General features: G+C 41.4%; 1 long non-coding RNA gene across 1 annotated transcript in view; it reads left to right on the forward strand.

Moving 5' to 3' along the window:
- Positions 1–24599, forward strand: part of LOC136843636 (uncharacterized) — a 370124-nt gene that overhangs the window by 17142 nt on the left and 328383 nt on the right. Inside the window, exon 2 of the long non-coding RNA XR_010854625.1 lies at positions 22163–22201. This is a non-coding gene — a long non-coding RNA (uncharacterized lncRNA). The remainder of the gene's footprint in view (positions 1–22162; positions 22202–24599) is intronic.

Genomic DNA, 24599 nt, shown 5'->3' on the forward strand with positions numbered 1-24599 from the left:
ACTCCTGCCCATTTCCATCCCCTTCCCCCTTCTGTCCCTCCCTCCTGCCCATTTCCCTCCTTCCCCCACCTTCTGTCCCTCCCCTCCTACCCCTTTCCCTCCTTCCGCTCCCCACCTTCCGTCCCTCCTTCCTGCCCCTTTCCTCCCATTCCCCACCTTCTGTCCCTCACTCCTGCCCATTTCCTCCCTTCCCCCTCCCCACCTTCCGTCCCTCCTTCCTGCCCCTTTCCTCCCCATTCCCCACCTTCTGTCCCTCACTCCTGCCCATTTCCCTCCCCCTTTCCTCCCCACCTTCTGTCCCTCCCTCCTGCCCATTTCCCTCTCCTTCCCCTCCCCACCTTCCGTCCCTCCTCCTGCCCCCTTTCCTCCCATTCCCCCCACCTTCTGTCCCTCCCTCCTGCCCATTTCCTCCCCTTCCTCCACCTTCTGTCACTCCCTCCTGCCCATTCCCCTCCCCTTCCTCCCCACCTTCTGTCCCCTCCTCCTGCCCATTACCCTCCTTCCCCTCCCCACCTTCCGTCCTCCTTCCTGCCCTTTCCTCCCATTCCCCCACCTTCTGTCCTCACTCCTGCCCATTTCCCTCCCCCTTCCTCCCCACCTTCTGTCCCTCCCTCCTGCCCATTTCCTCTCCCTTCCCTCCCCACCTTCCGTCCCTCCCTCCTGCCCCTTTCCTCCCATTCCCCACCTTCTGTCCCTCCCTCCTGCCCATTTCCCCCTTCTTCCACCTTCTGTCACTCCTCCTGCCCATTTCCCTCCTTCCCTCCCCACCTTCTGTCCCCTCCCTCCTGCCCATTACCCTCCTTCCTCCCCACCTTCCGTCCCTCCTTCCTGCCCCTTTCCTCCCATTCCCCCACCTTCTGTTCCTCACTCCTGCCCATTTCCTCCTTCCCCTCCCCACCTTCTGTCCCTCCCTCCTGCCCATTTTTCCTCTCCTTCCCCTCCCACCTTCCGTCCTCCCTCCTGCCCCTTTCCTCCCATTCCCCACCTTCTGTCCCTCCCTCCTGCCCATTCCCCTCCTTCCCCCTCCCCACCTTCTGTCCTCCCTCCTGCCCATTCCTCCTTCCCCTCCCCACCTTCGTCCCTCCCTCCTGCCCCTTCCCTCCCTTCCCCTCCCCACCTTCTGTCCCTCCCTCCTGCCCATTCCCCTCCCCTTCCTCCCCACCTTCTGTCCCTCCTCCTGCCCATTTCCTCCCATTCCCCACCTTCTTTCCCTCACTCCTGCCCATTTCCATCCTTCCCCTTCTGTCCCTCCCTCCTCCCCATTTCCCTCCCCTTCCCCCCACCTTCTGTCCCTCCCTCCTACCCCCTTTCCTCCCCTTCCGCTCCCCACCTTCTGCCCCTCCCTCCTGCCCATTTCCCTTGCCTTCCCCCACCTTCTGTCTCTCCCTCCTGCCCATTTCCCTCCCCTTTCCCCACCTTCTGTCCCTCCCTCCTGCCCATTCCCCTCCTTCCCCTCCCACCTTCTGTCCCTCCCTCCTGCCCCTTTCCCTCCCCTTCCACTCCTCATCTTCTGTCCCTCCCTCCTGCTCATTTCCTCCTTCCCCACCTTCTGTCCTCCTCCTGCCCATTTCCTCCCCTTCCCCACCTTTTGTCCCTCCCTCCTACCCCTTTCCCTCCTTCCGCTCCCCACCTTCTGCCCCTCCCTCCTGCCCATTTCCATCCCCTTTCCCCAACTTCTGTCCCTCCTTCTGCCCATTTTCCTCCCTTCCCCCACCTTCTGTCCCTCCTCCTGCCCATTCCCCTCCCCTTTCCCCAACTTCTTTCCCTCCCTTCTGCCAATTTTCCTCCCCTTCCCCCACCTTCTGTCCCTCCCTCCTGCCCATTCCCCTCCCCACCTTCTGTCCCTGCCTCCTGCCCATTTCCCTCCCCTTCCCCATCAGAAAAGAAATTAAAAAAGTAAACATTTATTTAAAAAATAAAAGACTAAAAATATATCAAATTAACAAAGAAATAATTTAGAATGCGTGCAAATTCCAAGCAATGCTTCGTAGATAATGTGTTTTTTGCGTTGGACTGCAATGTAGCGTTTTCCGCTGAAGTCTTGCATTGATGTCAATATATATTTTCTTCATTTGTACTGCATCTCCTCGATCTAAATCATACTTTTTCTTTTTTGCTTATGTCTCCTCCTTTTTCAAATACGCAATTAGTTTCCACAAATTTGGGTGCATGTTAGTCAAGGAGCTCTGTACGCATTGTGGAAGCCTTCTACGCTGTTGTTGGTTCTGATCATACCATTCTGGGTTCGTTCGAAGACATTCCACAATTCAACAGGAAAAGCTGGCTGCATTCTTCGTCTCCATTCACCTCGACCCCGTTCTCCTCCGATATAGTGAGTTTCAAAATATGATACAAATTCTTGGGACAAATCATCATCGTTAGTCAGTTCAAGAAAATCATCAATAACATCACACACACTGGCAGAATTGCTAATGCAGTGAAGCATATGATTTTGTTGTTAAATTCTGCGTCCGTAAGATAGCGTGACTTTAAACCTATATCCACAATGTGACGATAGATATTTTTAGCTATATGAAATAAACAGCAGTTGTATTTGTTGTTGGAAATATGTCACAGAAAACATTGATAATTGTTTTCTCGAAATCAACCATTAAGGTTTCGGGCTCTAATGATGGGTGTAAGTTATGTCTTATGATAATATGTAACGTGAATAACTGATAATATATATCTGGGCTACATTTAAAAGTGCCATCACAAGCCCAATGTTTATTATTAGCAAGGTCCTCTAACCCAGCTTGAGTGCCAAACACTAAAATTCTATCCGGATCATCTTCACCACTATGTACAATAAAAAGTTCTCACCATTTTCAATAAATCTGCAGTATATTCTTCAGGTATTGTATATCCACTTCTTCCGGTTGGGATCGGGGGAGCTTGGCTTTTCTTCTGCCTCCAACCTCTAATACTGCGAGACAAATGGGATATCGAAGTCGGTGGCAAAGACAATGCATTATCATTTAAATTAGATGAAATTTCTGCAATTAGCGACCGTGCAGAAGTTTGTGAATTAGTGACTAGTGATTTCAATTTTGTTTTTGCCCATTTCCCGCCCCTTCCCCCACCTTCTGTCCCTCCCTCCTGCCCATTTCTCTCCCTTTCCCCCACCTTCTGTCCCTCCCTCCTGCCCATTCTCCTCACTTCCCTCCCCACCTTCTGTCCCTCCTCCTGCCCATTTCCCTCCCCTTCCCCCACCTTCTGTCCCTCCCTTCTGCCCATTACCCTCCCCTTTCCCCCACCTTCTGTCCCTCCCTCCTGCCCATTTCCCCTCCCCCTTTCCCCACCTTCTGTCCCTCCCTCGTGCCCATTTCCTTCCCCTTCCCCTCCCCACCTTTTGTCCCTCCCTCCTGCCCATTTCCCTCCCCTTCCCCTCGCCACCTTCTGTCCCTCCCTCCTGCCCATTGCCCTCCCCTTCTCCAGTTCCTTATTGGGCGAGCGGGTTCCGTTCTCAGCTAGCACTCTGCTGGCCGCGAGTTCGAATCACTGACCGGCCAATGAAGAATAAGAGGAATTTATTTCTGGTGATGGAAATTCATTTCTCGCTATAATGTGGTTCGGATTCCACAATAAGCTGCAGGTCCCGTTGCTAGGTAACCAATTGGTTCTTAGCCACGTAAAATAAATCTAATCCTTCGGTCCAGCCCTAGGAGAGCTGTTAACTAGCTCAGTGGTCTGGTTAAACTAAGGTATACTTATTTTTTCCCACTTTCTGTCCCTCCCTCCTGCCAATTTCCCTCCCATTCCCCACCTTCCGTCCCTCCCTCATGCCCATTCCCCTCCCCTTCCCCGACCTTCTGTTCCTCCCTCCTGCCCATTTCCCTCCCCTTCCCCCACCTTCTGTCCCTCCCTCATGCCCATTCCCCTCCCCACCTTCTGTCCCTCCCTCCTGCCCATTTCCATCTCCTTCCCCAACTTCTGTCCCTCCCTCCTGATCATTCCCCTCTCCACCTTCTGTTACTCCCTCCTACCCATTTCCCTCCCCTTCCCCACCTTCTGTCCCTCCCTCCTGCCCATTTCCCTCCCCTTCCCCAACCTTCTGTCCCTCCCTCCTGCCCATTTCCCCACCTTCTGTCCCTTCCTCCTGCCCATTTCCCTCCCCTTCCCCTCGCCACCTTCTGTCCCTCCCTCCTGCCCATTTTCATCACCTTTCCCAACCTTCTGTCCCTCCCTCCTGCCCATTTCCCCTCGCCCTTTCCCCACCTTCTGTCCCTCCCTCCTGCCCATTACAGTTCTTCTTTGGAGGGGAGGTAGAGCTTTCGACTGGCATGCTGTTGGCCCAGCGTTCGACCCTCCGAGCCGCCAATAAAGAATTAGAGGAATTTATTTCTGGTAATAGAAATTCATTTCTCGTCATAATGTGGTTCAGATTCCACAATAAGCTGTAGGTCCCGTTGCTAGGTAACCAATTGGTTCTTAGCCACGTAAAATAAATCTAATCCTTCGGGCCATCCCTAGGAGAGCTGTTAACTAGCTCAGTGGTCTGGTTAAACTAAGGTATACTTAACTTTTTCCTGCCCATTTCCCTCCCCTTCCCCTCGTCACCTTCTGTCCCTCCTTCCTGCCCATTTTCCTCCCCTTCCCCCACCTTCCGTCCTTCCCTCCTGCCCATTTCCCTCCTCTTCCACCACCCTCTGTCCCTCCCTCCCACCCATTTCCCTCCCCTCCCCACCTTCTGTCCTTCCCTCCTGCCCCTTCCCTCCTTCCCCACCTTCTATCCCTCCCTCCTGCCCATTACCCTCCCTTTCCCCACCTTCTGTTCCTTCCTCCTGCCCATTTCCTTCCCCACCTTCCGTCCCTCCCTTCTGCTCATGTCCCTCCCCTTCCCCCACCTTCTGTACCTCCCTCCTGCCCATTTCCCTCCCCTTCCCCACCTTCTGTCCCTCCCTTCTGCCCATTCCCCTCCCCTTACCCAACCTTCTGTCCCTCCCTCCTGCCCGTTTCACCCCCTCCCCCCACCTTCTGTCCCTCCCTCCTGCCCATTTCTCTCCCCGTTCCCACCTTCTGTCCCTCCCTCCTGCTCATTTCCCTCACCTTCCCCTCCCCACCTTCTGCCCCTCCCTCCTGCCCATTTCCCTCCCCTTCCCCCAACTTCTGTCCCTCCCTCCTGCCCATTTCCCTCCCCTCCCCAACCTTCTGTCCCTCCTGCTTATTTCCCTCCCCTTCTGCTCCCTCCTCTGTCCCTCCTTCCTGCCCATTTCCCTCCCCTTCCCCACCTTCTGTCCCTCCCTCCTGCCCATTTCCTCCCCTCCCCACCTTCTGTCCCTCCCTCCTGCCCATTTTCCTCCCCTTCCCCCACCTTCCGTCCCTCCCTCCTGCCCATTTCCCTCCTCTTCCACCACCTTCTGTCCCTCCCTCCCACCCATTTCCCTCCCCTTCCCCCACCTTCTGTCCCTCCCTCCAGCCCATTACCCTCCTTTTCCCCCCACCTTCTGTCCCTTCCTCCTGCCCATTTCCCTTTCCCCCACTTCTGTCTCTCCCTCCTGCTCATTTCTTTCCCCTTCCCCCACCTTCTGTACTCCCTCCTGCCCATTTCCCTCCCCTTCCCCACCTTTTGTCCATCCCTCCTGTCCATTTCCTCCTTCCCCAACCTTCTATCCCCTCCCTCCTGCCCATTTCCCTCCTTCTCCCCCACCTTCTGTCCCTCCCTCCTGCCCATTTCTCTCCCCTTTCCCACCTTCTGTCCCTCCCTCCTGTTCATTTCCCTCACCTTCCCCTCCCCACCTTCTGCCCCTCCCTCCTGCCCATTTCCCTCCCCTTCCCCCACCTTCTGTCCCTCCCTCCTGCCCATTTCCCTCCCCTTCACCACCTTCTGTCCCTCCCTCCTGCCCATTCCTCCCCTTCCCCAACCTTCTATCCCTCCCTCCTGACCATTTCCCTCCCCCTCCCCACCTCCTGTCCCTCTCCTGTTCATTTCCCTCACCTTCCCCTCCCCACCTTCTGCCCCTCCCTCCTGCCCTTTCCCTCCTTCCCCACCTTCTGTCCCTCCCTCCTGTTCATTTCCCTCACCTTCCCTCCCCACCTTCTGCCCCTCCCTCCTGCCCATTTTCTCTCCCCTCTCCCCACCTTCTGTCCCTCTCTCCTGTTCATTTCCCTCACCTTCCCCTCCCCACCTTCTGCCCCTCCCTCCTGCCCTTTCCCTCCCCTTCCCCCACCTTCTGTCCCTCCCTCCTGTTCATTTCCCTCACCTTCCCCTCCCCACCTTCTGCCCCTCCCTCCTGCCCATTTCACTCCCCTTCCCCACCTTCTGTCCCTCCCTCCTGCCCATTTCCCCCCCTTCCCAACCTTCTGTCCCTCCCTCCTGCTTATTTCCTCCCTTCCCCTCCCTCCTTCTGTCCCTCCCCTCCTGCCCATTTTCCTCCCCTTCCCCCACCTTCTGTCTCTCCCTCCTGCCCATTTCCTCCCCCTCCCCACCTTCTGTCCTCCCCTCCTGCCCATTTCCCTCCCCACCCTCTGCCCCTCCTCCTCCTGCCCATTTCCTCCCCACCTTCTGCCCCTCCCTCCTGCCCCTTTCCCTCTCCTTCCCTCCCCACCTTCTGCCCCTCCCTCCTGCCCCTTTCCCTCCACTTCCCCTCCCCACCTTCCGTCCCTCCCCTCCTGCCTTTCCTTCCCCACCTTCCGTCCCTTCCTCCTGCCCCTTTCCCTCCTTCCCCTCCCCACCTTCCATCCCTCGTTCCTGCCCCATTCCCTCCACTTACCCTTCCCACCTTCCGTCCATCCCTCCTGCCCCTTTCCCTCTTCCCCTCCCCACCTTCCCTCCCTCCCTCCTGCCCCTTTCCTTTCCCACCCTCTGTCTCCCTCCCTCCTGCCCCTTTACTTTCCCCTTCCTTCCCCACCTTCCGTCCCTCCCTCCTGCCCCTTTCCTCCCCTTTCCTTCCCCTCGCCCTCCCCCTTCCCTTCTCATTTCCCTTCCCTTCGCCCTCCCCGTTGCTTCTTCCAAGTCGCTTTTTTTCTGAGACTACCTCCAGTTTTTGTAAAGGTATGTGTATTGCACAGTTTGCACAAGTCCATTATACAGCATTTCCTTCCTGCACCAGCTATCTTCCGTTTTTAACATACGTTAGGTTGTGTAATTAACCCGTATCTCCACCTGATGCTCCTCTTTAACATTGGATTTGCTGTCATTGTCGTGTTTTGGATATTTAAACATATGGTTAACTGTTCTGTGCGATTTTTTACTTGTGCGTGTTGTGAATGATTAATCGTCTAGGACTACGCGGTACTCCGTGCCTTCCGTAACCGGTGGGAATCTTTGCTGTGTATGGTGTTGAACGCCTTTACTGTCTTTATTGCGTTATTTTGCTTTGGAAAAATATTCGTGGAACTAATCGAGTCAACTGACTTTTTTCACCTAAGTTTGGAAGTAACATGAAATATTATTTTAAAGCCAGGAGAAAATATTCAGCAAAAGGTTGTTCTCTGCTTTCCGTATCCAAACACAGTATCTTAAAGATATTATCATCAGTACTATTAAAATTGTATGCTTTATTTCCTGTGATATACATATGTTTAGTAGAAATCAACTGCAAGATATTTCTTGGAATTCATGAATGTATTTATTTATATTTTAATCGTAGATGCATGTTTTATTTTTTCAAAGAAGAGGATAAACTATTTTTTCTCCATTCGCTCAACGTCAGAGTTATACAGCATCTACTAATTCGTCGTGTGTACATATGGCGTATATTTGGTTATTAAAATGTAGCCTATATGAACGAAGTTGATGGTTTATCTTTATTGTTATATGAAAGAACTCAAGTATTCAGGAAGCACAAAAGACTTGTGCTGTGTATACAGTGTTGAACGTAAAGGATTCAATTTTCTTTAATCAAGCCTTCTTTGTATTTGTGAAGCCGTGAGTTTTTTTTTTTTTTTTTTCTTTATGACCAGGGATGCTACAGTGTCAGTTTATGAACATCAGTCAGTCATTCAATCTTAATATTCTTCTTCATTAGACAGAAATCGTTCTTAATTGAGAACTCAGTGAGAAAGTATGGCAGTAAATGTTGTCTTTTTCCTGAAAGCACTTCCTAGTTAAACGGCTTGTTGCACTTTATCGGTTATATTTTCTTGGTTCCCTTAAAAATATTTTAAAGAGGACTTTTTTAGTTATAACGTAACACCAAGGATACTGAGTTTTTTTTACCCATTACATGGTCAACTTTCTATCATTTTGTGACATAGCCTCGTATCCTAGAAGCTGTTCCGTTCATAGCTTGCACCATGCTTTGTATTTATGTAAATTTATTGAACAACAGTTGAAAGTGATTATTTCTAGAAAAGTCTTCAGAATATTATTTTCACTTATTCCTAATTCATATTATTACGCATCTGTTTAAATTCTTCGCATAATAGTCGTTAAGTCCTCTTTGAGTACGACGTTATTCACCTGTAATTATCTAATTATAAAACTTACTTTCCTTAGAAATAATTCTTTCTTTCTATCATTTGCAGTGATGATTTGACAGCGTCTTAATAGCTTATATTAATGTAAAACGGAAAAACAACAACGAACATAAGAGAATTTCATCTGAAACTAGAGCACTGAATGTAATAAAACTTCTACTGACTCTAGTGGATTGAAGTTTAATGTTTTTATGATTGATGGCAGGTAAAAGAACGGATATGTTTTTGTCATATCAATTCAATTTTGTTACATTTTATACCCCTCCTCACAGCGACTAACATATAAGATGTCTTGATTTTCACCTGGTGTACTATTCAAAGTATTTAACTCCTATCCGAAATGAATGAGTAAAAAAATTTTCGCTTAGTTAACTATTCTTTCTTTATTCTTCAAATAATTCTTGTATTAAGTGTAACGAGGTGCCTGGCATATAGTTTTTAGTTTTCTGTAAAAGAAAGCTATTGTATCGGCTTTGTCTGTCCGTCCGCACTTTATCCTGTCCGTTTTTTTTTTTGTCCGCACTTTATCCTGTCGGTTTTTTTTTTTTTTCCGCACTTTAGCTGTCCGCCCTCAGGTCTTAAAAACTACTGAGGCTAGATGGCTGCAAATTGCTATGTTGATCATCCACCCTCCAATCATTAAACATACCAACTTGCAGCTCTCCATCTTCAGTACTTTTTATTTTATTTACGGTTAAAGTCAGCCATAATCATGCTTCTGGCAACGATATAGGATGGACCACCACCGGGCCGTGGTTAAAGTTTCATGGGCCGCGGCTCATGCGGAATTATACCGAGACCACCGAAAGATAGATCTATTTTTGGTGGCCTTGATTATACGTTGTAGTTGCTGTACAAAAAACGCGATTGCGCCGAAGAAACTTCGTCGCATCTTTCACTTGTTAGTTTGTGTAAAAGTAAACTATTGAGCAGGCTATTTGTCTCTCCATCCGCACCTTTTCTGTCCGCCCTCAGATCTTAGAGACTACTGAGGTTAGAAGGTTGCATATTGGTATGTTGATCATCCACCCTCCAGTTATCAACATACCAACTTGCAGCCCTCTAGCGTCAGTAGTTTTTATTTTATATAAGGTTAAGGTTAGCCAGAGACCGTGCGTCTGGCACCGCTAGAGGTGCCAGCCGCCGACACATCTTCACTTGACCGCATCTGAGGAGCAACTGAGTGTACCCAGTCGTGGCTGGGAGTTTCATACTGCGTCACATCGAGAGTTTCATGCAGCATTATATGCTATACAGAAAACTCGATTGCATTGAAGAAACTTCTGCGCATTTTTTACTTGTTTGGTGTTATTTTGCCTTCTCTACTGAACACAAAATATGAATACGTTTCTTCTTTTTATTTTATTTGTGGTCAGCGACCTCGAGGTGTACGCTAGGAGCGTTCTTGCTACTTTCCTTTGCCCTGATTTGTTAATCTCCTTTGTTTTGTGTGGATCCCATCTGTGTCATCACCCTTATGAGAACTCAAACCGATTTGGAGACGGAAAGAAACATTGTGTTGTAGAAAGGGAGAGACTACGCCGATGAATGGTAATTGAATGGGTTTACCCTAACCTAACCTAACGTGGGTTTCCACGCCTTATTAAAACTTGTTAATGGAGATGGGGTCTTTGCATATATATATATATATATATATATATATATATATATATATATATATATATATATATATATATATATATATATGTATAACTGAATCACGAAAATTTGGAACGTGATGAATATATAAAGATAAAATCCACGAAGGAAACGGAAACACTGGAGTGCTACGAGGCCTTTCGACGCTGTGTCCTTTACTTAGCTATAAAATCCACGAAGGAAACGGAAACACTGGAGTGCTGCGAAGCCTTTCGACGCTATGTCCTTTACTTAGCTAAGTAAAGGACATAGCGTCGAAAGGCCTCGCAGCACTCCAGTGTTTCCATTTCCCTTGTGGATTTTATCTTTATTTATATGTGTATATATATACATATACATATATCTATATATATGTGTGTGTGTGTTGAAATGAACACACGGGAATGATTTTCACAGATACAAATTTCTGACTCACTACGGGACCTAACCTCGGCCTTTCGAGTGAGAGTCCAGGGCGTTTGTGGTATTTGTGCCCCCATTGCTGATGCCCTGGACTCTCACTCGAAAGACCGGGTTCTGTCCTGTAGTGAGTCAGATATATATATATATATATATATATATATATATATATATATATATATATATATATATATATATATATATATATATATATATATATATATATATATATATATATATATATATATATATATATGTATATATATATATATATATATATATATATATATATATATATATATATATATATATATATATATATATATATATATATATATATATATATATATATATATATATATTTTACGTTTTTCCTGGTGATTTAGTTTGAGGTATTCTCTGTGAGATGGTAGCAACAATTTAAGGTAATTTACCCCTGTGATTCTGACTTCGTGGGTCCAGGAAAACGTAAAAAGAGGAAAACAGGGGAATTTCATATGAGCGTAGGGCTCTTATTGCTGAGGAAATACTACATAAAACACGTGGGCAAATTTAAAGGAGTGTATTTACATAAATGACATCAGTACGGGAAAGAGGAACACAAGTAGAGTATTGATCCTGAAGGGGATTCCTACAGGATGAATGAAACTGGGGACTCAGACACAGTCCAAGAAGCTTCCACGAAATAGGGTCCCTCTGAAATGAGAGATATGCACATTATACGCCAGTAATGAAAATAGACAAAGAATAATGAATTGAAGCTGCACTGAGGGGTGCCAAAGGACTTCGATGAATTAATAAAGACTCAGTACTGCCGATGCTAGAGGCGCACGGACATTAGACAAGGGATTCGGTGATTACTGGCTCACTATTTAAGTAAATGTTAAAAGGACAAAGCGTGACTGAATGGAGGTTTCCAGGGCACATTACCGTAAGACAGGTGTGGTTCCAACGTAGAAAATTGGTCCGTGGATGACTTGCGATTTCCGAGGGCGAGTTCTTCCACGTGTTAGGATGCAAGGGCACGGCGATGGGTACTTCTCGAAGAAGGGCAACGCGTGGGAATTTCACAAAGGGCCGGGCGATTCTTGAGGGGCATCCGGCAGGTCAACGGTAAAGCGAGCACGTGGCTTGTGGTCGAAGGGCACGAGGAGAAAGTATACTTTGGAAAAAGCCACGTGGTTAGCTAAGGACACTGCCAAGGGCAGGTGGCTTGGTCCTTCTTCACTCCCTATCGTCCACCCCGCGTGTGTGAGAGCGAGGCCTTGTGTTTTCTGCTTTTATCTCCTCCTATGGGGCAGGGGGCACTTCCAACATATGGGGGTGTTGAATCATCTCCAGCTGATGCCCGCAGGAGATTTGCCTGCATCGAAACTACCAGACAGAGATCACTTTGCCTGAAGAAAGATCTTAAAGGGAGTGGCCTTTAATCTTTTAAACCCTTGTATTCTGACCGTGCTAAGTCGATAGACAGATGGTCTGTCGATCGGGCGGCTGGCAGTACATGAAAACAACAGAACAACCAACAACAACAAAAGAGGGGGGGAGGCAATTTGCTAGCGAATTCTTGCTAATCATAATATATATATATATATATATATATATATATATATATATATATATATATATATATATATATATATATATATATATATATATATATATATATATATATATATATATATATATATATATATATATATATATACACACCTGACGCTATGTCACTTCAGACTCGCTTTCCTCTCAAAGATCCTTATTTCCTAAAATATTACATTCTGTCTCCTTTTGGTAGAATTTAATTAAAAATACACGCATTTTTTTCTCTTGTTTGGCATAATCACGCTAACAAACAGACAGACAAACAAACAAGCAATGAAACTGAGTCCTCTCGACGGAGATGATCATCCTCGGTGTATAATTATTGTGAATTATGGTTGCAGGGTTCATCTTAGTCCAATTCTCTTCCCCACCACCATCAGTTTGCTACGTTATTAGACTCCCCGGATGACTTGATAAGTTTCCTTACCGTTGATTTAAAGATCAGTAGAAGGTAAAATGAACTGTTTAAAAGAGTGCGTTAGAGGCTGAAGGATGTTAGTCAGCTGCAAGAGGGAGATTTTCTCGCGGGATTTCATAACCATGCATCTGCCTGAGTACGCTCACAAGTAACTAACCAACTGGGGCGACCGTAGTGGAGACAGGGAATGGGGCTTATGAGGTGTGACAGAGATTCAAGGTCCCCACAATTTCAGGTCGCAGAAATTTATGACGCCGGGAGAACCGACGTATATCTTATCTCTGATGATTTATGCTTCACAGAAAGACGTGGTTTTGCCTTTCCATATTTGTCGGGACCATTCCAAGATACGGGAAAGGAAGGGCTAACCGGATCAACGTGAATTTTGTTTTTTATGACGATGGTATTACTACTTGATGTCAGCACAAAACGCAATTTCTTTCAATTTTGGGGGTTGCTATCAAAAGATGTCATTTTGTAATTAACATCGTTGTGTTAATTTGGAGTTCATTTTATACACACACACACACACACACACACACACACACACACACACACACACACATATATATATATATATATATATATATATATATATATATATATATATATATATATAGAATTAAATTTCTGACTCACGTCAGGATCGAACCCAGGTCTTATATATATATATATATATATATATATATATATATATATATATATATATATATATATATATATATATATATATATATATATATATATTTATATATATATGAGAGAGAGAGAGAGAGAGAGAGAGAGAGAGAGAGAGAGGAGTTGAAATTAATATACAGTAGTTGAAGTTTTCGAAGTGCGGTGTTATCAGGCTGTGTAGATATGCTAATGGTGTAAAATTTAATTTTTCATCACGCTTGGAATCATAATTTTTGTTCACTGGAAACTGAAATGTAGTCAGTGGCAGTTCCTAGTAATCACGGCGATACATATCATTAATGAAATCTTCAGTCCATCTTCCTTGATATTAATTTGGACACATCGTCTTTACAGTTTATACCAAATCGTTCAGAATTAGAACGTGCATTGCTTCATAAGTTGCTCTTATGACTTAAATATGCGTCGTTTGATAAAACTTTGCGAGACAATGTTAAATTATTTATCAGCAGTGAATGTCATATAACTTAACGTTTATCATTCCTTTTCTTTAATTTTATACTAGCGATGTATACCAAAGCTTCCATTATTTTTGCACTATTATAACAGTCATCGTATGCTCAGTATTTAGAGATAGCATTAATAAACCAATATATCTAACTTCATATTTATACAGAGAAGCCTTATAGGCACTGTGTACAGAAAGGAATTCTATGGCTACATAAGCACACTGTCATTAATAAGATGCACCAGTCCTGTGATGTTAGCGATGTCGCAATGGATCGAACTCATGCTTAATTACTGACTCCAGTGTATCCACCTGACTGGTGAGATATCAAAAATTTACATACGACAACAATTTCAGAATGAGCATAGGCTACTGAAATTGATATAACTAAACTCACTAAAGCATGTTTTTGTGTGACCCGTGCGAACTGTCGACCGTATCAGGGGTACTTTATTGCAGGGTTTTTGAGTCCTTTTTGGTATTAGAGCTGTTAAGAATACTGCCAGCGGTACGTATCACTAGCAGTTATTCTAACTAACGGGTCTGTGTCCGTAACCCCGGCCTTTTTAGTTTTCTGAAAAGAAAGCTATTGTGCCGGCTTTGGCTGTCCGACCGCACTTTATTCTGTCCGCCCTCAGATCTTAAAAACTACTAAGGCTAGAAGGCTGCAAATTGATATGTTAATCATCCACCCTCCAATTATCAAAAATACCAAGATGAAGCCCTCTAGCCTCAGCAGTTTTTATTTTATTTAATGTGAAAGTTACCCATTATCGTGTTTCTGGCAACGCAACAACACAGGCCACCATGGCCTGCTGAGAGTTTCACGGGCCGCGGCTCATACATTACTGTACGGAGACCACCGAAAGATAGATCTATTTTCGGTGGCCTTGATTATAAGCTGTACAGAAAACTCGATAGCGCCCAAGAAACATCGGTACATTTTTTACTTGTTTTTAAATATGGGTTGCGTTTCCTTGATATATTCGTAAAACGGTATTTGGTGTCCAGTTAACAGAGTTGCATCAGGAATTTAAACATTTTCTGCAGTTATTTTCATAATCATAACCATTATGTTTAATTATCCAGAATCAAGGTTTTCAGAGAAATTCCTTGCAAATCTTCTGACTGGAACTTTTTCTGCTCTGTAAGAAGGCGACAACAGCAACGCTTAGTATACTAAAATAAATAAAAGCAGATATGGTAAGAGTTTTCTGTGAAAAAGAATAAACACCATCAACAAAATGTATTTTTTCCTTGTCCAGTCTCATTAACATTTTCAATTCCCTGTAAATCCCTTTTCTCCATTTTCTTAAGTCCTTGTATATTTAGATTATCAGGGCGTTTTAGTGAAAAAGATGGGAGTGACGCAAGAAGACCAACGCTATCATTAACCTTTTGCTCATAGCGTGATATTGAATTCCTTTGATATATGTAGCTAGTATTGATTGGGAGATGGTTTAGGTTAATTACAAATGCAATTAGCGCGTAGCTCTTGCCCTCCTTTCATTAACGGAATCGAGCGATGCACAGTAAATTGCAAATGGACACATTCTCTCTCTCTCTCTCTCTCTCTCTCTCTCTCTTAGGTGGTGTGCTTTTTAACGGGTATTGACAAATAAGGTACAATGCGGTCACGTCCTTTGTGGCCGGATATAAAGGATAAAGAAGTAAATCCACTTGATTAATTTTTTTTCAATTATCCGTTGAAGATACAACGTATGCACGCCGTTATTACGACCAGAAATGAAAACTTGAACACTGAGTCTGCTAGTAAACTTTGGGAATTTGACTAGCAATAACAATGCTTCTGAGATGCAGTTAGATTATTATATATGTCGCGGGCTATGATAATACTGAAGTGTCATACACCCCCCCCCTACAAAAAAACACCAAGATTAAACTGTACTTGACTATAATCCTAATAATGTTTCTATGACATCTGTTAATATGTGTACATGCATGCATGCTTATATATGTATGTGTATATATACATACATATATGCTTATATAACGTACGTATGTATGTACACAGACATACTGTATATACTGTATATATATGTGTGTGTGTGTATGTGTGTGCATGTATATTTATATATATGTATGTATGTATTTTATATATACATATACATATACATATATATATATATATATATATATATATATATATATATATATATATATATATATACGATACAGTATGTGTGCGTATGTGTACACATACATACATTACATATATATTTTATTATATATATATATATATATATATATATATATATATATATATATATATATATATATATATATATATATATATATATATATATAGTCGGATGTATGGATAGGAAGAACAGTCAGCTCATCATTGACAAATTTATTAATAGCTGCCTTCGGGATCACCATATCCCATCTTTTCTGGCTAAAAGATACAAAAAACAATAATTAAAACTTAAAACAGAGTTTACAAAATTAAAATGCTTTAAAGACTGAAAATGACAATGACAAAATAAGGAATAGAATACCTTCTGTAATAAAGTCAGAGGATGAAAGTTTGATGAGAGTAAACAAAGTTAGGAAGTAAACAGGAATAGGGGAGGGTACTAGGCTATGTATGGGGGTTGAAGTTAAATGATTATTGAGCGATGGAACAATTTTCTTGATAACCAAGGATTCCAAAATATTAAGGAGGTGTTCCTTCTGCGTTGTGGTCACTATTTCAAAGTTTTATAATTTATTGGGTTTTTACAAATTAATGGTGATTCATAATGTTGGACATTTCAGGTTTTGCTAGCCTAAGACCAGTACGATAGCTTAATCCACTGTGGCAATCTGCCTCACTTTGAGCAACCGGCGCGTACTTCCGACATAAATCTGTTGCGGACTGCAGCAGCAAGTATCTTGTACACCACGCCCGACTGCATCAATGGAGAGTCGCTCCTTGTGTCTAAAAGGCTACCAAGACTTTTGGGGTTCTTCAAAATTATGTTGACCTTGACAGCTGGGAAGTGTTTGGTTATAATCTGCTTCAGATGTCGTAAAAATCATCACCATGTACAAAAGGAAAGGAAAAGTAGTATTCTAATTTGGGAACATCGAAAGAAGGAGAGGGAGGGCTAAAACAGTTATTTAAAATGTTGCTTTATTTTAAATAACCATTTTAGCCCCCTCTCCTTCTTTTCTGATGTTCCCAAATTAGAATACTACTTTTCCTTTCCTTTTGTACATGGTGATGATTTTTACGACATCTGAAGCAGATTATAACCAAACACTTCCCAGCTGTCAAGGTCAACATAATTTTGAAGAACCCCAAAAGTCTTTTTCAGCCTTTTTTAGACAAAGAGCGACTCCTCCATTGATGCAGTCGGGCGTGGTGTACAGATACTTGCTGTTGCAGTCCGCAACAGATTTATGTCGAAGTACGCGCCGGTTGCTCAAAGTGAGGGCAGATTGCCACAGTGGATTAAGTTATCGTACTGGTCTTAGGCTAGCAAACCTGAAATGTCCAACATTATGAATCACCATTAATTTGTAAAAACCCAATAAATTATAAAAACTTTGAAATAGTGACCACAACGCAGAAGGAACACTCCTTAATATTTTGGAATCCTTGGTTATCAAGAAAATTGTTCCATCGCTCAATAATCATTTAACTTCAACCCCTTATACATAGCCTAGTACCCTCCCCTATTCCTGTTTACTTCCTAACTTTGTTTACTCTCATCAAACTTTCATCCTCTGGACTTTACTACAGAAGGTATTCTATTCCTTATTTTGTCATTGTCATTTTCAGTCTTTAAAGCATTTTAATTTTGTAAACTCTGTTTTAAGTTTTAATTAGTGTTTTGTATCTTTTAGCCAGAAAAGATGGGATATGGTGATCCCGAAGCGCAGCTATTAATAAATTTGTCAATGATGAGCTGACTGTTCTTCCTATCCATACATCCGACTATAAGACTGTTTGGTTTAGCCTCCTGAAATAAGAATATATATATATATATATATATATATATATATATATATATATATATATATATATATATATATATATATATATATGCATTCACTCATATTGATAGTTGCCATACATATAGTATTAGGATTATAGCCAGTAACGATTTAATCATGGTCGTTTTTTCTAGGATGCAAGTCACTTCAATTTTATTGTATTCCTTGTTAAAACTTGTAGACAGGCTAATTCAGGCAAAGGTATTTGTTCTTGGTCTTGGCACATTTTCCTATTAAGCAAGGAGCTTTCCAAATTGTGCACTGCTAAAGTCTTTCCTGAGAAACTGGCGACTCTCTCTCTCTCTCTCTCTCTCTCTCTCTCTCTCTCTCTCTCTCTCTCTCTTTGTCTGTGCGCTCAAGTCTCCATTCATTACTATGAAAATAGGCAATTTATTGCTCCCACTTAACTTATTGAGCCATCCCCATGAAAGAAACGGCAGATATGAAAAAAAAAAAACTACGCCTGTTCATGTCGCTAAAGCGCCTTTTAGATCAATTTTCCATCGTTAAACGGCCCTGTTTAGGTAACTATTTTCTCTATAACGGATAACGTTAAATGCCAAAACATACCTGCAGCTGTGATTATAATGTGAAATTATAATAAAATGAAAAATGACCGATTGATAGTTGTCGCTTGTCAACGGGCTCCAAAGTAAAATTACAACGATTTTTGTCCATCCCGATTATGTCTAGATAAAAGAAGAGACTCTCTTGAAAAATAATGAAGTGTAAACGGTATCGCCTCGGTGTACTGTCACTATTCATTATTTGTTGTAAGACTGACTGCACATAGTAAATGGTCAGTTAATTTGGCCCCCCCCTCCCCACCCCCCAACCCTCCCAGGGCGCAAGGAATGTGATTTTATATTAATGCAGTTTTCCAACTGGACAGAGTTCATCTCTTTCTCAAGTTTTTGTTGTGATGAGTCTTTGAGTTGAAAAGCACTGTATGTTCAAAATCTCTGTCTCCTACTCATGTCAAAGTGACATTGATGCTTATAGAAGTTGGGTCAATCTCATTTATCAGGTCTCTTATGTAACTTGATGCAGTTTAGCAAGATGTAAAGGACTCTCTCTCTCTCTCTCTCTCTCTCTCTCTCTCTCTCTCTCTCTGCAACTTGTTTCCGTAAATGTATCTTTCAGCATATGCCGGGCTCAGACGTATATCCTGTTGTCCATTAAAGCTGAAAAGTAAAACATTTATGCTGAGGAAATGGTCGAGGCACCATCTCATTGTCAGGTACTCTGTTTTGGGCGGTTGAACGACTGTATTGTTATTATATGTATATATATATATATATATATATATATATATATATATATATATATATATATATTGTGTATATATATATATATATATATACATACATATATGTATATATATATATACATGTATATAACATATATATATATATATATATATATATATATATATATATATATATATATATATATATATATATATATATATATATATATATATATATATCTATATATATATATATATATTGTCACCTGGTTATTACACAACTAATCACCGAATTCAAAAATTTACCTCACTTCAGCCAGGTACCTGAACTCTCATAACAATAAAAATTACGACTGAGTACTCTGAAGGTAACAGTGATCTTCACATATGAAGAGATGAGCACCACATCAGGTAATGGAAAGAACAGTGAAAGATGTAAGACCAGTGGATAGTGCCACGAGAGGATGGAAAGAGTATTATGGATGTTCATATTCTCTCTCTCTCTCTCTCTCTCTCTCTCTCTCTCTCTCTCTCTCTCTCTCTCTCTCTCTCTGTGCATGTGTATATATGTGTTTAAACACGGCTGCATCACTGTAGGGTTGCTAGATATGCCATAAAAATTAGCGTTACCTTTTGTCCTCTTTTGTTAGAATGGATCTAAAGTCCGTTTACAGACTTACAACAAAAACTACTATCTTTACCACCTGCCATTTCTGTTTTTTCTAAGAAATAAAAATATTACCCTTTCAGTTCCATTTAGATCCTCACTGAAACTATCGCAGAGCTCCTTAATGTATCTTACCTGTCACTTGCATGTAAAGTAGTAACTCGAAGTTTCTTTGCCTTTTGGTGTATCTGTTTTTCAATTCTTTTTCTTTTCTCGACTGCGGCAGTGTGTCTTTGTTCGCCTATTTTACTATTAGTAGGAAAAGCTTTTAGGATTTTTAAGGGTCACTGTTGTGTGGTAATTTCTAAAGTTACGTTTCTAATATATTTTTTTAGGGTAAGTGAAACATTCAAAAATAAGAATTGTTCATTAAATTTTAACTTTCCCATTTTCAGTCCTCTCCCACCGCACGCTGGATTATTGAAACTAAATGCTGAGTTAATCTGGACCGTTTTATTTCACAGCATTTTCCGCCCGACGTCCAGCGACTTGGGAAGTTTCGAGATCTGAACAGCGATTTGGGTCGTGCTAATCCCTTAATTTTTTCCCAAGACATTTTTGCAGACAGTAAGAGTGTAATCATACATTTGTGACTTTCTGTTTTTTAAACTTATCCACATGATTTTTATACCAGTTTTACTTGTTTTTTGACTATCTAAAATATCATATGAAATTTTCTTGTTCCCACTACGTTAAATCGCTATATTGCCTAGTAAGTTTCCAGTTTCAAGCAACAGTAATTTCTCAGCAAATCTTACAACTTCGGAGACTATCCTCTCTCTCTCTCTCTCTCTCTCTCTCTCTCTCTCTCTCTCTCTTTTGTGCTGTGTCTGTTTATCTGGATATCACATCCGTGTATCTCATCTGTGTAACGTTAATACTGAAAGCCTACTTTGGTGTTCACATGGCTTAAAAAATCCCAGACCAGTGAATGAATTTGAATATTCATGGCTCCAATATGCTTTTCTGATTCAGGAAAATGTGTGGCACGCTAATTCAAGATAACGTGATTATTAACGAATTGCAGTTTATTGCTCTCTCTCTCTCTCTCTCTCTCTCTCTCTCTCTCTCTCTCTCTCTCTCTCTCTCTCTCTCTCTTGCTGAGCTAGAATTCGTTACCTTTAAGAAATAATGCTGTATCTTAGAAATTAAATGCTTTGAAATAAATTTTGTTTCTGTTTTGATAAGCTGCTCAGGGGTCTGTCATTTTTTTCCCAATTAAAAGAGCTGTTCAAACGAAATAGTGATATTCATGAAACATAATTGGGCCATTAAATGTAGAGCGGTCGTTTCGGATTCATTAGCGACCCCCTTTTCATTTGATGAATGATGCCCTTCATTATCCTTATTAATATTAAATGTTCGTAATATTCCCCAGTCATGGAAGATTCATTCATGTTCCCCATAGAGTTCATTCCGTTGAATTTTATGTACCTTTAGGATCTGGACAATGGGCCTGTGGTCAGATATGCGAACACAAGTGTTACTTTTGATGATTGGGGTGATGATGTTTTTAAATGTTTTGTCGCGATGACCTCTCTGTATGTTGCTCTTTTCAATTAACTTATAAAATAAATTTTTTTTTCAAATAAGTTAATATATAGGCTTAAAGGAGGAGAAAGGAGTGTATATGAGGTTCTGTTACAAAACACAAGCGGTCAGGTTTACGGAAGCAAGACGATGAATAAGGTACTAAAGAACAAAGTAAATTACGGAATATATTGAAAATTTCAGGGGTGACATTGCGCAATTGTTTTCAGGGTATAGATTACACTTGAGGGAAAGAAGTTTAAGGAAAGGTTAGTGAGATGATAGATCCTAGAATGGAATGGAATATAGAATTTAGGCCTAAGGCCGAGCACGGGGACCTACGAGGTCATTCAGCGCTGAAAGGGAAACTGAGAGTAGAAAGGCTTGAAAGGTGTAACAGGAGGAAAACCTCACAGTTGCGCTATGAAACAAGTGTTAGGAGAAGGTGGATAGCAAGATGGAAGAGACAATATGAATGGAAGTAGAGTAAAAGAAATGAAAGGGGTTGCAGCTAGGGACCGAAGGGACGCTGCAAAGAACCTTAAGTATTGCCTACAGTGCACCGCCCGTGAGGTGCACTTACGGCACTACCCTCCCTACGGGGAATAGATCCTAGAGTGAAAGGTACAAGTCTAGAGATGTCGTCTAGAGACATTCTAGTCCTATGTTGATGGAGAATTTTGAAACAAAACCGAGTACAAAGAATAGAAGGAATGCAGATTTAACTTGTGCAAGACTTGTAAGGGTTCATGAATGCTTTTCGATGACTGTTGACGATGTAAGGTTTATAAGCCGCTCTTCGTTTGTATTTTTATTGAGTATGACAAATACTATATGCGCACGTGTGTATGGTTGTATATACAAGGGAGTTGTGTCTTTATATGCAAATTGAAGAAATGTAAGGTAAAATTAATTTTTCTGAGAAAATTTTCCATCACTTCCAGGCATCTTTTGATTACAATCGTCTTAGGGTTTAAGCAATGTTTATCAAATAATTGGGAATTTGATGTACTCCAGTTGTTTATTAACCTTTAGTTGTAAACATATTTTTACATATTTTCTTTTCAGGTGAAACTTCCATTGTGTGGCGCCGGGAGAACCAACACTGTGAGTACCATACAGCAAATCCATGTCTCTGCAGTCATCAAACCATCGCTCCTAATTTAACAGAGTTCACAGATATTTTCGAATAGAAGCTTCACTATTTGGGGTTCTCTTTACAAATTCCGGTAATCGTTTTTTTATTGCTCAATAAAGTGATCTCAACAGTTGGGAAAAAAAGTAAATAATCTTTTTCCGGAAAGGTTGGTTTCAGCAAAATGTGCAGAGTTCACAGATATTTTCGAATGGAAAATTCACTATTTGGGGTTCTCTTTACAAATTCCGGTAATCGTTTTTTATTACTCAGTAAAATGATCTCCACAGTTTGGAAAAAAACGAGATACTCTTTTTTAAGATAGGTTAGTTTTAGCAAAATGTTGCTACATATTGAAAGGTTATCATAAAACAGAGGGCAATTAGCATATTCATAATGGAACCTCCTTGGATAACAGAGAAAATGCTTGTAGAACAGCAGCATTGATAATTGGTTGGTTGAATGGTTTACATTAAGCTAGCATATGACAATGAGGACTGTTGCCCTAAGTCGACTCGTAAGGTGTGAAATATAGCAGGGAGCTGTTAGCTGGTAGGGACGCAGTTTCCCGAGATGTAACTGAGTAACAGGACCTTTCCTCTAAAAAAAAAGCGGGACACAATATTTTAAAAACTAACTAAAGAATTCTCATGATAATAATCTCATTGTTTCCCACACCCAAATTTCTTTACATCGAAGCCTAACCCAACCTAAACTAACCTAACCTAGGGGCATGGCAAAAAACCGGGGCTGGTGCAATGTTAGCATACATCTCAGGAATTTGCGATAGGGGCGTCCTGAATTCATTGTCAGTAGTTTCTTACTCTGAAATCTGAGAACAACTGACAACGATAGTCGTTGGTGGTTATTTAAAGATGACCTTTTGTTAATCCTCCTTGCCACAGGACATATAAATCGATTGTTCAGAGTTGCATTTATTTTTTGGGGGGGATAATAATTGTTGGTTAGTTATTTAGCACGTTTAGATTTGATACTTAGTCGTTAGATTAACACAAAAAGTCAGCAATCATTTGTTTGTACTGATGATTTATCAGTGTCTTGTGGCGTATTTTGATGTATATGATTTTTATTTCATTTTGTAATTGTCGGTGTTCCAGTACCCCCTGATGGCTACCTCTCATACCTTTGAAAAAGGCCGGGTGACATTCCCGCTGTATGTTCAACAAATTCGTAGATCTTTGGTCTTATAAAATTAGTCTTAGGAATAATCTATGAGGAAAGTTTGAAAGTCCTTGTTTTAGTATCATTATCTTCCCCCAGCTTTATTCTTGTGCCGCCGCCCCCTTTCTTACAGTAATCAATGTTTTCGTGTTGGGTGGGGTAAGGATTACTGTGAATTAATAAAAGGATACGGTATTCTAACATACACACACACTCATATATATTTATCATATATATGTATGTATATGTACATATATATACATATGCATATATGTATATATATACTGTATATGTATGTATGTATACATATATATACAGTATATATATATATATATATATATATATATATATATATATATATATATATATAATAGTGGCCAACAAATCTGTTGTACAAATGATAATACCAAAAGTTGCCTCATATCGACCAGATACTTGAAACAACATAACAAAGAGTCGACTGAATATGTAAAGGTACAATGATCTCATAAACTTACTTATCACTGGAGAAAATCAAGGTAACTTTATCAAGTTATGGATGGGGTAACAATTACTAAGTTATATCCAGATTAGTGGAATATGGGTTTCACTTCAACCAGCACTGTAGCTGTCTCTCTGGTTCTATTTTACCTAGATAAGTCTCAGGTGAACAAACAGATACATCACTTACCTTATACACACTCATTAATGTCTGTAAGTACTGGTAATCAAAATGAAACGCTATGTTTTAAAAACTTTAAACAAACAGGTTTATTTCTTAGTTCAAAAGTTATATGTAAAGTTCACAATCTCAAAAGATTTACCATTAATTGACAACAGTGTAAGACTTAAGTATCTCTTAATCAAGTTTAGTTCACAAAACTTTAATTTATCAAGAAAACAATCTGGTTATATAAGAATCAAAGTATTAGCTATCACTTAAGTGCCAAACATTTACCTGTTTCAACAATTACAAACAGTCACCAAAATATTACTTATTGAAATCCACATAACATTCTCTAAAATCTCTATAACAGGTAGGCACTAACAAAATGCTAAGAAATTACCAGCAAAACACGGCAACAATAAAATCACAATAATATGATAGCACAGACATATAAGAATGCGATACACAAAAATGAAAATACCACAATCACCAATAATGTGCTTAAAAATTATATCAATCTTTCATATTACTTTCCCTATAAA

Source organism: Macrobrachium rosenbergii, chromosome 12, assembly GCF_040412425.1.
Source record: "Macrobrachium rosenbergii isolate ZJJX-2024 chromosome 12, ASM4041242v1, whole genome shotgun sequence".
Lineage (NCBI taxonomy): Eukaryota > Metazoa > Arthropoda > Malacostraca > Decapoda > Palaemonidae > Macrobrachium > Macrobrachium rosenbergii.